The sequence below is a fragment of the Neopelma chrysocephalum genome, unplaced genomic scaffold (assembly GCF_003984885.1).
Source record: "Neopelma chrysocephalum unplaced genomic scaffold, ASM398488v2 Primary Assembly neopelma1_61b, whole genome shotgun sequence".
Classification (NCBI taxonomy): Eukaryota; Metazoa; Chordata; class Aves; order Passeriformes; family Pipridae; genus Neopelma; species Neopelma chrysocephalum.
Window position 1 is genome coordinate 1000611 of NW_020897717.1, and position 16460 is coordinate 1017070.

Sequence of the window (16460 nt, forward strand, 5' to 3'; positions counted from 1 at the left end):
ACTAAGCCATGTCCCTAACTGCAACATCTACACAACTTTTGAATAAGTTCAGGGATGATGACTCCATCACTTTCCTGGGCAGCCTGTTCCAATGCTTGACAACCCATTTGGTGAAGGTTGTGGGATCTTTGGTGTTTTTCCACCTCTCTGCCTGATCTTGTATAAGCCCTGAATGAGAATTGGAAGGCAGTACTGTAATGACAGGTAAGTGAGATTTGTTAGTTCTGATTTGGTGGCACTTAATAGGTGGGCACTCAAGGTCAACTCCTTCTGGAGCAAGTGGAAGATGAGGATTTTGTTTCAGACCACAGATATTTTTGTGATCTGTCACAGCAAGATATCTGATTATAAAGAAATAGAATTGCCATGCCATACCAAACAAATGGACCATATAGTTTAATAATCCTGCTGTGATAGTCCCTGTTGAAACAATTCAGATTAAGTACAGGGAACCTAGCAGAAGACAAGTTGGGAATGACTTGCCAAAAGGGGAAGTTTCTTTTTAATTCTTATCAGTTAGCAACTAGCCTAGGCCCTGAAGCAAAAGGGCTTATATCCTTCCATAATAAAAGAAAATATGTATTCTATTTAACGAGAACATCCCCAATTACATTATCCATATAAATGTCTAATCCTTTTTTTAAAATCCTGCTAATCTCTCAGGCTTAATGTTATCTTATGGGAATGAGCTAATTAGGCCTTGTATAAAATGCATTTCCTTTTAACAATTTTATATTTGCTGCCTTTTATTTCCATTGAATGTCCCCTTGTCCTTGTATTCTGGAAGCATGAATAGGAACATCTATTTTTCCTTCTTTTTACTACCCACACGTTTCACATCCCAGTCAGAGACCTCCTCTCTGAGGTATAACTTTCAGTGTTTCCAGAAACACCATATTCACATCATTTAGCAATTTCTGCCACTTGTATCTGAGAGCCTTATTCAGCATCCCGACCAAACAGGAAACCAGAGCAGGACAAGAGGATTGTGCCATTGACTCAACTCAAGGGCATTACCGTAATTGCAGGCTGGTTTGTCTCACGCTGTGGGTAGTCTTGCATTATTAGCACATTTGAGCAGCCCATTATGCCTTATGCAGGAGAATCTGCTGCACTCTCCCTTGTGGTACCCCAGTTCCCTTCCTGAGACATTACAGTTCAAGCAAAACCCTGTAAGTTCCTGGGTGCTCTCCATCACCCCTTCAGGAGGCACTGTCCTATGCCTGTCAGCGTGGGAAGGGGCCCTCCACTGCCTGCACACACAGGATGCTTCTGTCATTGCTTCATCTTCTCTACATGTGAGGAGACTCTGTGGTAGTGTCTGATCCACCTCAAACCCCTCCTTACCCTCCCTTTTTCAAACCTTAAATAGTAGCCACAGCAAGGATTAAGGAGGTGTCTTGCTAGCAGTCTTTACCAATTTAAAAACTGAACGCTTAATCCTGTGCTTTGTTTCCAGCCCTTTTGCAGGTGTTTGATGTTTCCTCCTCTGACCTTTTACCCACCTGGCCTTTTTAACAGTATTTTGGTAGGGGGTTTTGATACATGTTTTTAAATGACCAAATAAAATTTGACAATTTGTTCACATCCTATACAACCCTGCAGTGGTACTGGAGTAATGATAGTAAAACTTGGTTCTTGCTACAATATAAAGAACCTGCATGGAGCAAAATATAGAAATTGTGAAGGATTTCTATATTCTGGATTCAGTACAATATTTCTTCTGGCTCTCATCCAAGCTTCTCCACATTGATTTTATTTTTTTTTCAGAGCTTATACAGGAAGCCAAACAACCTTTACATTGAACCCAGAAGTAAACTGATCACAAGCCAAAGATGAGTCCTCTCTCTGCAGCTATCTGAACCATTACAGCAGCATTTATTGAGTGTACCTCTATTTTTCTGGTTTTAATTTGCAGTGTGCTGACAGCTCCAGAAAGATCCTTCTTAATGGACTTTAATAGCGGTGCAGCACTAAACTTATATAGCACCTGCCACACCGAGGCATCCCAGTAGACTTCCCAAATAATAGAGTTTAAAGCTTCTGCTTTCACAAACCAAAGGAAAGGCTCAAAAGAACAAAATTAGGTTTGGCTTTTAAAATATCGACAAACTTGACGTTATTAATTTCAAGAGGCAAATTCATCACTGCTGGAATCGATTGCAAGGGAGAAACCGGGGGAGGATCGTCAGAGACAGCGTTGGTCAACTTACAGCCACACACCTGGCTGGTAACCCAGGAATGAAAACCTTTGTTCAATGTGCAACAATTGCATGTTTACAGCTGCTTAACCTAGAGTAATTAAAATAAGTCATCCAGAAAAGCAACAGAAAGTCTGAAGTCAGACTTGCCCTATGTCATTTTGAGCTTTCATGCAGTACCTTCTATGCAACAGTTTCAAAGCATTCTACAACTGCTAATGGATTATGCCTCCTTGATACCAAAAGCATTACAGGTATTGCAAACTACAACACATAAAGATCAAACGATCTGTAGAAATTAATTCATAATAGCACTAATAGCAGAAACCCAGGAACTTGGGTTCTCAGGTTCTACATCTACCTCTTAGTCAATGAAGCTTCCTGAATCTCCAAGAGGCCCATGTGTCACATGCATGACTTCTCTTTCACTTTGGTCCTAATCCTAAAAATGGTTGTCTGTGTTCTATTAAGGCTAAGATAACATTAATAACTGTATCTTTTAAAGCAGGCGTCATTTCCATTCATCAGTAAGATTTCATGCTTTTAAATCAAAGGAAGCAGGAGAAGAACCAAACCTTGTGTTTTCGGAGCAGAACAGTCTTTCAGCAACAAATGAAACAAGTTAGAAACATTTTGCAGACCACCTGAAGCAAGATTACAAGGAGATGCTGAAATGTTTAGAACATTTATGAATACAGTTGAACAGATCCTGGTAAGAGATTTTACCTTGTTTCAATGGAATAGTAAACCTACTTTCTAGCTATCTGCATGAGTTGATGAAAGCTGCTTCTAAACTGTGGCTGCAAAGTTCAAGACAGGCAACACTTTCCAGTAGAAAATAGGGCACATGCTTACTGAACATTACAGCCAATATATACTTATTTTTTGGTTCCATATCTTTCAAAGTTAAATGCATCTTCAGCTGATTACAGCTATTTTCTTATTCTCATGTTGCTTATCACATGTTTAATAAATATGTGAGCACAAGTTCAAGCTCACAAGCTAGGAGTTCCCATTTGAAACTCCTGAAATACTTTTTTTAATGATGGCAATAAATGCTTTTGATTCAGACAGCATAAGTAACTGCAGCTTGTAGATAGTATGCAGATCTGAGCTTGGAAATAAGGCATTTTTGTTTCTCTACTGTAAGATTGTCCTCCATGATTTTCAAACCATTCTCAGACATTTTGCTGTCAGGCAAAAGGTGACATGTAAAATAAGCTGCTGGAAGGAAAGGGTATGACTAGGCAAAAAAAGGCAAAAGGAGATCTTCTCTGAAAGAGAAAGTTTATAACCAAACTCAGGCAGTGGAAGAAAAATTGTCTGGGAATTTAAACTATTCTTATCATCCCACATGTGAACTCCACCATTCCCCAAGGTCATTCCCACCTTCTGCCTCCTAGAAAGTCTATTACAATCCTTTTTTCTGAGTGACTATTGAAGGTGTGAAGAGGGATATATCTCTGACTGAGCTCTGTCTAGCTAGGAAACAATTTACGCCTTTGCACCTAATCCACAAATTTGCAGCATGACTTCTTTACACCTACAGGCAGAGCATCTGACTCTGGAAACCAAAATGCTAAACTGGTGCCCTTGGGCTGTCCTACAGTTGTTTGGTGTTAGGCGAATATAGCTGGGTAAATCAGATAACTAACATGAAAATCTGTTTTCACACCTGTTTTCAAATTTTCATATTTCTGTTTTCAGATTTTAAGGCCCAGTTCTGTCACTTTAAGAAAATATGAGAGTACTGTCAGTGCTATCCAATGAAGAAGGTACTTTTTTGGGTTAAATAGATCCAAAATATGAAGTATTAGTAGTAGTTCCTTTCAGCATTTGGATGGGAAAATGATGAAGAGATGTATTGTACCAAACTCCTAAGCACCACAAAGACACAGCATAAAATATGAGGCACAGTGCAGAGCACAGCTCCCCTTGGCTTATGCATTAGCCTGCATGAGCCAGGAAAGAGGCAGTATAAAAAAAACAACGGTGTATGCTACCTTTCATATCCAAAGCCAGGGCAAATAGTCATCAAGAAGCAGTTTAAATGAGTTTGGGATGGGTCATGAACAGCAAAGGGGACAAAGAAAACTGACAGGTATTTTATAGGACCGACATGTGTAATCGGGTGTGCCTTCCTGAGAGATGCTGCCACTCAGGCAGGGAGTTTGGTGCGGGACTGAGAAGCAGCGTTAGCACCTTGCAGGGAGGGGAATGGATGAACACAGCTTTTTGTTAGGTTTTATGTGGGGTTGGCAGGGTATGGGAGAGCAAGAGGGGGGAGAGGAAGCTTAACAATTAGGTACTTTAGCCTGGGGCTTTTAGTGGTTTTTTATCTCTAGAGGATTTTACGTGTTTCATTCAGGTGCCCAGTACTGCTAGGAACTGTCAAAACATGAACTACAAAAGCAGTTCTGCCTTGATAAAGTTACCAGCCAGGAATAGGGAGCCCAGAACAGATCAATATCTAATGTGGGAGTCGTCGGCAAACCACCTGCTTAAACAGTGTCTAACAGCCTGTCTCCAGAAATAGACTACATGAGACAAACATGGATGTAAGAGATTCTGCAGTAAGTAATTATGGATTAAGCCACAGCTAACTACCGATAGTTTGTCTCTCATCCATTTCTGTACCGCCTCACCTATGACTGCAATCTTCACGCATTTTGCTTCAAACTGTATTTTCATCCTCCAGAAAAAAAGCTAGCCATAGACCTTTTTGCAGGGGTATAAATTAAAGCCTAGGTTTCAGTGTAAGCTGAACCCAAACTGGACACAGCTGAAACCTAGACAGCAGAGTTTAATTTTAGTAGTCCTTCAATGCCACCACATCTCCTAAGCCTGTATTTTCCAGACTCTCTATCGCCTCTCCTTTTCCTCCAGCTTACTAGAAGCCACTTGCTTGTTTCCAGCAAAGCTGAAACCCAAAATATCACAACATGCTCCATTTCTTCATTGCTCAGCTCTCTTCAACAGCCTGAAAAGGCACTACTTGAATGGGCTGCTTGCTGGGCTGAGTGCTCAGTCCTGGGTACTCACTGGTGAGAGAAGGGGAAGGAACGTGGTTTGGCTGGACGCGCTGGTACCTGCATGAAAACAGACATGGGAGGATGGTGAATGAAAGGCTTGTGCATATGCATGTCTTGCGTTGGGGCAGGTTAAATACAATTAGACCACCTCACCCTCTGCTTTCCAAGGCAATGTACTGCAACAGCAAGAGCTGCCATGGGGCTGTCCCATGGCGAGGTGACTGGCTAGGCACACGGACAAGTGTTGACACAGGATCAAAGAGGAGAGAGTACAGAGTCCTTGGGAGAGCCCTTGGCAATAGGAGGACCAAAAAAAAGCAGGAATAGACCTTGGGACAGATTGTGTGATTAAGTGGAGCTGGAGATAATTGTGTTTTAAAGAGCTCCTGGGGAATGGGCTCAGAACAAATGCAGTAGAAGGGCTGGATCTGCAGCTATGTATATAGCTATCGATGCATTTTTTAGCATAAAAGAGGAAATAGAGAACCATAGCTTCCATGAGTAAATTTCTTTTAGCAGGTCAGTGCACTGTTAGACAGATGTGCCAATACTAGTGGTGTAACATTGTCCCACACAGGCCCTTACAAGTCCCAAGGCTACACTGAATGAAAACATTAACAGGAATACTAGTCCCCAGAGGTTACTTGTTCATAGCCTGCTGTTTGGGAATAATGCAGGAAGCTGGAGAAGAGATAATTTTTTCACCATCTTCTTCAACATTACTTAGATGTTCACCCCAGCTATTCCTGACTGCATGGTTACCTTTTTTTTTTTTTTAACAGAGGAGAAACTTGATGGAAGCTCTGATATACATAAGTAGGATAAATGTCCAACAGCTGCTAGCTAGCTCTCCCTATTCATATGATGATCAGTCAACAGGCACTGAAATCTCCCCTCTGAAGAAGTAGATGTTTTTCTATCAAAAGCCCAAGGAAAGTTATCCACTCTCTTGTTCAGGGATCCACAGGAAAATGTTGCCCTTACAAGGCTTCCCTAGGCTGGAGAAGCAGCAGAACAGCCATGGCAATGGGCCCTACATCTGATTGCCTTAACATTTCAAGCTACTCTACTCCCCTTACCATTTTTTCCTAGGTTTGTTTAATGAAACCACTTGAAACCATGACAATAGCATAGGTGTGGCTGCTACTGGTAACTGGGCTACTAATATTTTTAAACAGGCTAAGCAATTAAATATAGGCATGCCTAGTAAGCAGAAATACTAACTTGTGGCCACATGTACTGTAGGACTTATAATAGGGTTTTCTTTCTTTCTCTACACAAAGAAATAACATGCCCTTTCACTGTTTTGATAGGACTTGTCACCTCAGCCTGGCTAAGAAAGCCATTCTGACCTTTCAGCAAGAGATTCGTGATGCAGGGAGAGGGATGCAAACAAACTCAGAGGGAACAAGGTGCAAAGACAGTCTACTGGCTTTGTACATATGCCTGAGTACCAGGAGGAGAGGGACAGGGAGAGAGGAGCAGGGGGACGTACACAGTATATAGGGTGAGTATAGAGGGAACAGGGCAAACAGCAGCAGCAGAAACGTGAACGGTTCATAATTTAAAAGGCCATTAAGTGAAAACCCAAGCTACAACACTTGTGACAGTACAACCTCCCACCGCAGCAACCAAGCACATTCTGTGCAGTGCCTGATAGTGGGTGATGCTGGTGATGAATTCCCTTCAAACAGGCAAAAGTCCCTACTCACTGCCTTGTCACTCTCTGTCACCACAGGAGCAGACCAGGCAGTGAAACACCGCTTGGTGTCACAGGTCGTTTACCAGATGTGCTTCTCTGTTTCATTCTTGGTTATGCATCTGTATATACATGCTGCAGAAAGAAGCAAAAATAAGGAAGTTGTATCCAAAGCTTTTATTAAAACATCAAACTCTTTTATAAGTATAAAAAGGAGGGTAACATCTTACTCTGCCCTCAAAAGCTGTATACAGCATCACATCCCCCCATTACAGAGGCCACCCCAAGGTGTCCATCTTGAGGACACTGGTTACCCCTTTGACATATTGGTCCAGCCACAGTGCAGTGAGTGCTTTTGCTGGCTGTCCACGAATGTGTGCAGACTAGCAAGGCTTTGAACCCCTTGCTGGAGAACTCTCCTGATCTGCTCGCAGATGTTGTGCAGATGCAGTGTGCTGCAGTAAAAATGAGTTGCATCCAGTGGGCTTTGCTAGCAGAGTGGCAATGTCTTCAGTGCACCAGATGTGCATGCTAGCAGCAGCTCAGCATGTATAAACCACCTGCTCCCAGGCACTTTGATTTTGGCATTTAACTTCTGGAACCAAAGCAATGCAGTCTGCTTTTCTTTCAAAAGAGATACTCAGCTTGCAGTTTCAGCAGTGCAGGGTCTCTTGCCTGGTTGCTGTAGCCCTTTTTCTCAGAGCAGCTAAGGGCCAGGTGAAAGACCCTGGGTGTGAGTGCAGCTGTCTCCCTCTCTGCAGTAAATAAGCATGGCCAGAAAGTGCTCAAGTAGAAGTGAGGGGGTCACATCTGTGGTCTTCCTGAAGTAGGGAGGTGATGTACCCATCCCAGAAACACAGGAGGCACCACTGAGAATGAGTAATGGCTATCGACACCTACTCCCAATCATGCTGCTGAAGAACTTGTGTCACCTTCTGACCCCAGAAGTGAACAAGCTCACTTGAAGGAGAGCACCGCCTACTAATTGCAGGTAACAACAGTACTTTGCTAATAAGCGAAGGCAGCTCACACCACAGAGCTCTTGTCTATAAATTCTCTTCAAAAGGTGGTAGAAATTTTTGAATTGGGTTTTTCAGGCTTTTCTTTGACACCAGGAAAGCAGAAAGCTTTCTTCCCTTAGAGAACTGATTAGAAATAGGCCTACGCTGACATGGTCTTAATCCAGTCTTGACTATGAATAACAGAATAGGAAATCAAAGCAGTTCATCCCAGATCCCATTTTGATGTGTTGAACTGTCACACTGTTTCAAAAATAGGTGTTATTACAAAGCCACTGTGCCAGCTTTTCCCTTGGTCTCCTTAAACCTCTCATGATTACCCCTGCTGGGGGGGTTAATAAAGAAATGAGTAAACTCATCAGGCAACACAAGTGACAGTCCCAGCAACCCCAACCACCTTCAGGAGGCTAATTGTGACAGTAAGGGCTTGAGGATCCCTGCTCAGAAGTCTCCCAGTTTACGTATTGCTTCCTAAGAGCTGGCTGATAACTCCCCTTTTCCTATCCTCTTATTACTCTTTTCTCCATTGCTAAGGTTTCTGCCTGTGGTATTTCACTGAAGTATTTTCAGCTTGTTAACCATTGACCTGTCCCCATGTGCCACCTCCTCCTGTCAGTAGCCTTCAAGATGTACCCTATAACCTGTTCTTCTGTTGAAAAGTTGTCTGTAAAATGTAATAATCCTCCTGAAACCCATATGCAAACCCCAATAGTAACTTATCCTCTCTTTCCCACAAGGATAGAGGTGGTTTAGACACACATGATCATCAACTGTTTCATTTCTGTGCCAGCACACAGCTGCAAACCTGAGTGTAGGTATTTGCACTGGTCTTCTCACCAGACTCTTACTCCAAACACATCCTCAATTTGTCCTACAAATACGCACATGAGTAGCCCATAGAGGCCAGACTCATTGCTGAAAGAATGGTTTGGGAAGCTGGAGAGGTGAGAGATGAGTAGAGTGAAGTTAAGAAGATGCAGTGACTTCGTTTCCATCTCCTCTCCTTGTTCAGGATCTTTACATTCCTCACCCATACATAAACACCGACAGCAACTTTCCCTCTCACCTGCTCATAAGAAGTCCTCCCTCTCAAAGCTGAGTGCGACTCTGGGACCACCTATGTACTTGGTGTGTGTGTGTTACAGGGTATGCAATCTGGGATGGAGAGTCCCAAAGACTTTGAGACAAGACTTACCATTCCTGCTGCTGTGGGAAGGAAAAGGATGGCTGCTCCTTGTGCTATGGGGAGATATTACCCATCCCCCCTCCCATCAGCAGTGGCCCCACACCATACAGCTCATCCCTCTTTCTGCACTGCTGGTAGTATCAACAGATGTTTGCAGGAGCAAAGTATGGATTCACAGCTGCTCACACTGGGGACTGTCGTCATGAACTTCAGGTGCTGCAGCTTCTCACTCACCCAGTCTGCTCTGCACTTTCTGTCTCAACTACACTGTTGTTGCACAGCTCAATTTCTGCCTCACAGCTGGGCCAAGGTTTCTCCCCGTGGCTGGTATCTTGTCAGAAGCATCGCCCTAACTGCTTCTTTACTTCCAGATTCTGGGTCCTAACTCTCACAGTTCTCCAGAAACCATTCTTTCATGGCTTGCTGCTCTGATTTTTTATCTGTTGCTTTGCTGTCTAGGTTCTCCTCAAATTTCTTGCCTGACTGAAACAAAATGGAATAGTCCTGGCTTCAGCAGCAGCCTGGTAAAGTGAAATGCTTTGCAGCTTGACAGAGGGAGGTACAAAGATCTCCTGCTGTGCTTCTAAGGACCATGCAAAGTCACAGCATTCTCCTTACTCACCTTCAAGGAGCACTGTTTCCTCACTCTCTGGCATGTACCCCAGCTCATCCAAACTGGAGTAGCAGTTCTCCTCTTGGGGTGAAAGACTCCTTCAGATCTCAGCATTTCCAGCGCAGAGAGAGGAAAGCAGAGCACACCACTCCAGGTGTGTCACTGCAAGAGGCATGACAGGACGCTCCAGCAGCCCCTCACCAACTCACCTTCTCTTCCTCTCCATTATCTGTCCAAGGCCAGTGGCTGCTCTATCGGCCTGGGGATGGACTAAGCTGCTCAGAGCCACTACTTCCTCCACCCTTTCCCGCTTGTATTCTGCCATGACCTTGATGCCACAGGCAGAGTGGGAAACACTTGTGGCTCTCTGGAAAGCTGGAGATGTGACTCCCAGCCTGGGATCAGAAGGCAGCACAGGTTTAACAGGGTGGGGCAGAAGGTTTGAGGACGACCTCAGCACTGGTCAGCCCAGCAGATGCTGCTGCATGGTATGACAGCTGTGGTTGGCTGCACAGCATTCCAGCCCATCAGCCAGTGCGAGTCCACTCGGAATCTGCCCAGCCATTTGCAGCCAACAGCTGTGGAAATGCATCTCAGAGGAAAGGCAAGGGAACTGAGCACAAATGTGGTAGCTCAGTTGTACGGCATAAAGGAAAGCTGTCAGTGTGCACACAGCAGGAGAAACTGTGCCATGGGTACAACTGTTAACACTTTAAACTTGTTTTATAACAGCGTCAGACAAATTTGAAACAGCTGCTCTGTATGCTCTTCATTTCCAGCGGCAATGTCTTTTTTTTTTTTTACTTGCTGTAAAAGAAATTGGTGCTACTGCTGTTCACAAAATTACCCAAGCTGCACTTATGACTTCTAACTTCTGATCTTCCTGTGATCACACGGATACCGTAAACAGCAAGATCAGGGTTTGCTCTGCTAACGTTGGTGCCACAGCCCTGAAAAAGCCAAATGTTGGATACATTATGGAGGGGAGCAGGCAGGGCAGCAAGGGAAAACTGTCGGCTTCCATTTCACATTCTGTAAGACCTTTCGTCATTGAACTACCAAACACTTTCTCATGCCGCCAAGCAATTAAGCCTTCCTGACACTGGAGCTTTTATGGGGGAATTACTGCTCATCTCAGCCATGCTCAGAAACACCAGGTCAGAAGTCAGAGAATTGATAAACCTTATTGAGGTGCCAGGAAATACGTCCAGCTGCTGAGTCCCTGGGGCTGACATCTTCAGAGCAGTGAAGGAAAGAGCAGAAATAGCTTATATTTAAACAGATTGCTAGGGTCAGGCACCTTCCAATTCAATGAAGAGTGAACTATTTCATATTTATACAAGATGAGAGTTTTATAATGCTTGTTTATCTGTGCTGCGGTAGGACCCAGGAGACCTACGTGTAGACAAGGTCCCTTTGTGCAAGGCATTATGAAAATGCTGAAGAGAAGCCAGGTAAAGAAAACAGAAAAATATGTAAGTATTACTAATCTTCTACCTTTCCATTTAACCATATTCTTTTGGCCTAGGCTCCTTTTTCAAACGGAAGGACATGTATAGTCCTTTATTTCTTTTTAACCATGTAATTTATAAACCAAGTAGCTGCAGCAAAAATGATTTGAGACTCCATTGTTAAGCAAACCTGGACACTATTGCAGAGGAAGCAGATCCTGGGAGCTGCTAAAAGAACACCCAAGGCATGAGCTCTGCAAGAGGGCACAGACTCTGCATCGGCTGCTATATTGGGAGTTGAGCAATGTGAATGCTATTACTAGATCTGCAGGTGCCTTCTTGTGTGACCCTAGGCAGCTTGTTTCACTTTCCAAAGCTGCTTTTCTCCTGGTAAAATTGCTGTAACAATACTTACCTTTTTTTTTTTAAAAAAGGGGATGGAGATCATTTGCTAAATAAAGCATTCAAAGGCTAAGAATGGTCTTTGCTGAGTCTGCTATCCAGCATCAGGAAATGCCTAGCACAATTTGATCATCATTACCCAGTCATAAGTCTCATGGTTTCTAATAATAATGAAAGTTTCAACTTATATAGAACATAGAATCATTGCATCATTTAGGTTGGAAAAGACCTTTAAGATCATCATGTCCAATGATCAACCCAGCACTGCCAAGCCTGCCACTAAATCATCTCCCTAAAGTGCCACATCTACACATCTTTTTACATCCGTAGGTTTATTTTCCTGTGAGTGATTTTAGTATTAGTCGCTGTCACCCCACTGTGTGGGGTCACCGCCCACTTTTGTTTTCTAGGCATCCTCTCTCCTTTTATTAAATCATGTCTAATGTTCTGATTTTTTATTTTAAGTATTTTGTCTGGCGTTTTTAGACTAGCCTAGAATGTTTGCTTAATTGCACTCCAATTTTTGCATTTGTGCTTTTCTCAAAGTGCCCTGGATTACACAAGGGGCAGGAGGGTGAAGTAATACATGTGTGAAATAAATAAAAGTATTATTGCCTCTGGGTTAGTCATATTAATGCGAATTGCAACTGGTTGTGTTAAGAGTTTTCTCTTTCACCTTGGACCCTCCATCCAGCCATTAATTGCAAAGAAATGGCACTTTCTTAGTCACAGTAATAATAACAGCAGCAATTTCTCATTTCTAAAAATGCCATCCAATAAAGATTCCCCTTTACCAGAGTGCCGATGAGATTGTTTCTGTTTGAGAGAACAAAACTGAGGCACAGAGAGACTTAAAATAACTAAAAGAATGTCCAAGTCCCTACTCCAAATTCTGTGCTGGAACTATTGAAACTTGCCCTTTTGTTTTCAAATTTAAGTTTTATGTTTCAAAAAGAGACAGCTATGAAAACCTTCTAATTTGCATGACTCATAAATTGTTAATTCACGGCTGTTTTTTTTTTTTTTTGCTTTGTCAACACAAGCAATGTTGAGAGCCAAGATGAGCTCAGCTTGCCTTCTTTAATCTGGAGACTTCCTCCAAGCAGCAAAGAAAGCTGAGTTGGATTCATTGAGGCCCAAGCCAGGGGCTAAGGTGCGGGCACTTCTCTCTTCAGACTGCTTGCACTGACACCTAACTCAAACTAAATGAATAAGCAAATGTTGAGACATTCAGCTGGATCACACCCTGCTATGCCAGGTGTACGCTATGCATACAAAAACCAAGACATGCCTTCCAAATGGAGAAAATGAGATGAGCTATGCAGTGAAGAGGAGGCATTTGAAAGCCTGGCAGCCTTGGTCCTGATTCAGTCAGTCCTTGGGCACGGTTCAGTCACCTTTTCTGGGGTCACATCTGTGTTGCTGACTTGCTGCAGGTTAATGCCTTCATGGTCTGCAGCCCATGCCCTGGGCTCTAGTGAATCATTGTAATTGTTATGCTATGGCTACAGCTCAGATATGTCCTCTCCACTGCCCTTTCCCACATGGTCATTTTATTTTTCAGCCTCAATACAGGTTTTAACAAGAATGAACTTCCAAAAGAAAAGATTTCACTAAGAATATCTGCCTACTGGAGAGGAATAAAAAGTGGTGATTATTTCAATCAGTTCAAGAGTCTCGCTAACAGATTGGCATCACATGTGTCACTTTTATCATTTTATGGTAATTTAGATCTCGAGATGAGAAGGAAGACGTACAATACTTGTGACATTCTCCACCTGCTCCACTTTATGGTTGTCCACATGTATGTCAGTGGGGCAATCATGTTTATACTAAAATAAACCACCCCCACACATTCTGAATATATACAGGTACAACATTTTCAAGCATATATATAAAAATAAAAGGGAGTACTTGAGAAACAATGGTATTTTAATTGTATGGAGTTTTGCTTCCCGATCCTGTGAGGTCTATTACCTTATCTAATCCTACAATGGGGTCCTGCTGAGAACAAGACAGAAGCATCTCAGTGAGAGGTTAAAACCATACTACCACGAGAACATTTTCTGCATGTCCCAAGCATTTCTCCCATTAGAGACATCTCTTTTATATTTTTTACTAAATTCTGCGTGTCCTGTTGGCAAATACCTTCTATTTTGTTGATAATTTTGATTAATAATGTATGGTTATTTGTGCCCAAATTGCCAAACAGTAAACATTAGATTTTTCAATTATTTCAGTGTCTGCAGCCTGTATTTTGGTTGCTTTTCTCTGCATTCTCTGAATTGTCTGCAAAAAGATGCCTGCAGAAGAGTTGCAGGGCCACTAGAGTCTCATTAAGAAGAATTAGCACCTTCCCCATCTCTTTCACGCATTCAGATATTCAGAACTAAAATGACCTGAGCTGTTCCTGTTGCTATGTACTTAAACTGTTGCTCACTGTTCCTGGCATCACTCTTCTCCAAGTTACCTTCCCATCACTAAAGGGTTTTTTTCCCCCACCTAATGTGTGTTTACAACGGATATTTGCTTCCCAAGGTTGAAACATGCTTTGCTGTATCTGGACCATACAATGACTTTCTGTGGATGAATATTCCCAGCCTCGTCCAACTCCTATGCTGCATATCCCTGAATATGTTTCCTAAGTGCTGTTTATCTATTTGTCTGTGGATGTTTATACGTTAGTTGAGAAAGCATCCAGGCTTGGGCTCAGGATGCAAAAAGAAAAAGAAAATGTCAGTTAGCACCGAAATTCCTCAGGGGGCCAGAGGCCTGGATCAAGAGAAGGTCTGTTGGAAGAAGAGCCCACACACTGAATGGAGGCTGCGATGCCCTGTTCATGACTGTGTTAATTTCAGATCAGCTGAACCAGTTTTCTCCCTTTCAGCCTCAGAAGAAGCATCGCACAGCAGTACTTCCCCTTGCTGCCACATTGTAACACAAAAATACACTTTCTGGTGGTTGCAAGTGGATGGATATGATTAGAAGACACATGACACATATCAAAACATTACAGGGTTTAGAAAAGCAGGTACAGATTAACACACTAATTTTTCAGGAAACAATGCTGAACTGATACCTCAATAATTTAAATTTTGTGTTGTTTAAAAAATGTAGAAAGTACCACAAATACATAAAACCAGTGTTGCAGAAGTCATACTTAAAAAGAAAAAAAAGACCAAATCCATTATTACAAAGCACACACGCTTCCCTGTTCTCTGTCCCATAGTATTCAACTGCACTATAATCCTCAAGTCCACCATGTGTGTGTGACCTCAAGATTATTTCTCCTTAGGGCATTAGTAGTAGGCAGAGTTAGAGTTGTTCATGGATCTTCACTGTCATCACCCTTAGTATGTGTTTGCTTTGTGTAGTAATATTATACCTAAACTCATGCTTTTCTTGTATTTAACTTTGGAGTGAATTACCACACCCCTGTAAGATTTCTAAAAATCTGAACTGCCTGGAAAACTAGAATTTTGACATCATCCCAACATACCTTTACAAAATCATGAAAGGTTTATTTGCAATGACACAAGAGTATTGAGCAGAGAGAATGCTTCTCCACGATCCTTATAATACTTGAAAGTTAACTCAGTATGAGCTTACTTTAATAGCAAATACAGACATATAACCTATTAAATCATCTTTAAAAAGCCAGTACGTACTCCTTACCTGAGGGGAATTTACAGTGTCTGGCAGTAGCACAGGTAGCCAGCACAAAAGGGACCATTTCAGTTTCCAATTGACTTACTGGCTTAAAGGGCTGAGTTAACGAGGCCAGGGCTATTTTTTTCACGTACTCACTTCTCTGCTGCCTCAGCAGCTCAGCATTTTCCTCAGAGAGCTGTGCCAAAAGGAAGCCCTTGTGCTTCGGTGCACAGGGTGGTCTGGAGCAACAGACACTTTAGAGAGGGTGGGCAGTTAGACCAGATAATGTTCCACTTCCAGTCTCACACTCCGTGACCTTACAACATCCAAAGTGGCTGCTGAAGAACAGCGGTGACTGGTTGAGCTACTGAAGCATTAATGGGGCCACTTAATGCACTAACCAGGAGTCAACCCCAGACTCTACGTTTTTAATAAAACCACCATCATTAGCAAACTGGTACGAATTAGCCTCTTCAGAGGAAGTCTGTCCCCATGATTTCAAATAAATTCCAAATTTTCCTTAAAAAGTTTTAAGCGTGTGTGTATATGTATTTTGTTATTACTTTTCTTCTGTCAGGAATTAATTTGATAGTAAATTCTTTAAGAACGTTAATATTAAAATCAAAATATCTTTGGCAGAATTAATTACTTGTTCACAAAAATCTACATACTCTGGACTTTGCTACAGATGTTCATTATTTTCAATGTTTAATAACCTTGGTTTTAAGTGCAAAGCAGAAATCAAAGTATAAAAGAGGTAACGGCATGTCAGGAATACATCAATATTCCACCTTCTTTATTGCCACACTGGTATTTTTCCACACAACATTTTCCACTCAGATCAGAAAGCAAATTCTAGCAGGGGGGTCAGCAATATGTCCTCTTCCGAGACAAAACCAAGGTACAGTGAGCGCAGGACTGCAACTTGCTCAATACCACTGGCTAAACCAGTACCAGAAGTACAACCCCCATTACTCAGCCCTCAAGTCCAGATGCTGGAAATTCCCCTTTCCTTTCCTGTCCGTCAAAGGGCGGCAGTAGTCACTGAGCCCGCTGCGCTCTCCCCCCCACCATACCTTACCTCCTCAAGACCCCAGAAAGGGGCCAACACACGCCAGCCGGAGCGGCCTGCCTTCTCCCGGCTTCAGCCAGCCCTCAGCTCAGCGTCCTCGAGCAGCAAGTGGTGTTTGCCACAGGCGAGGGAAG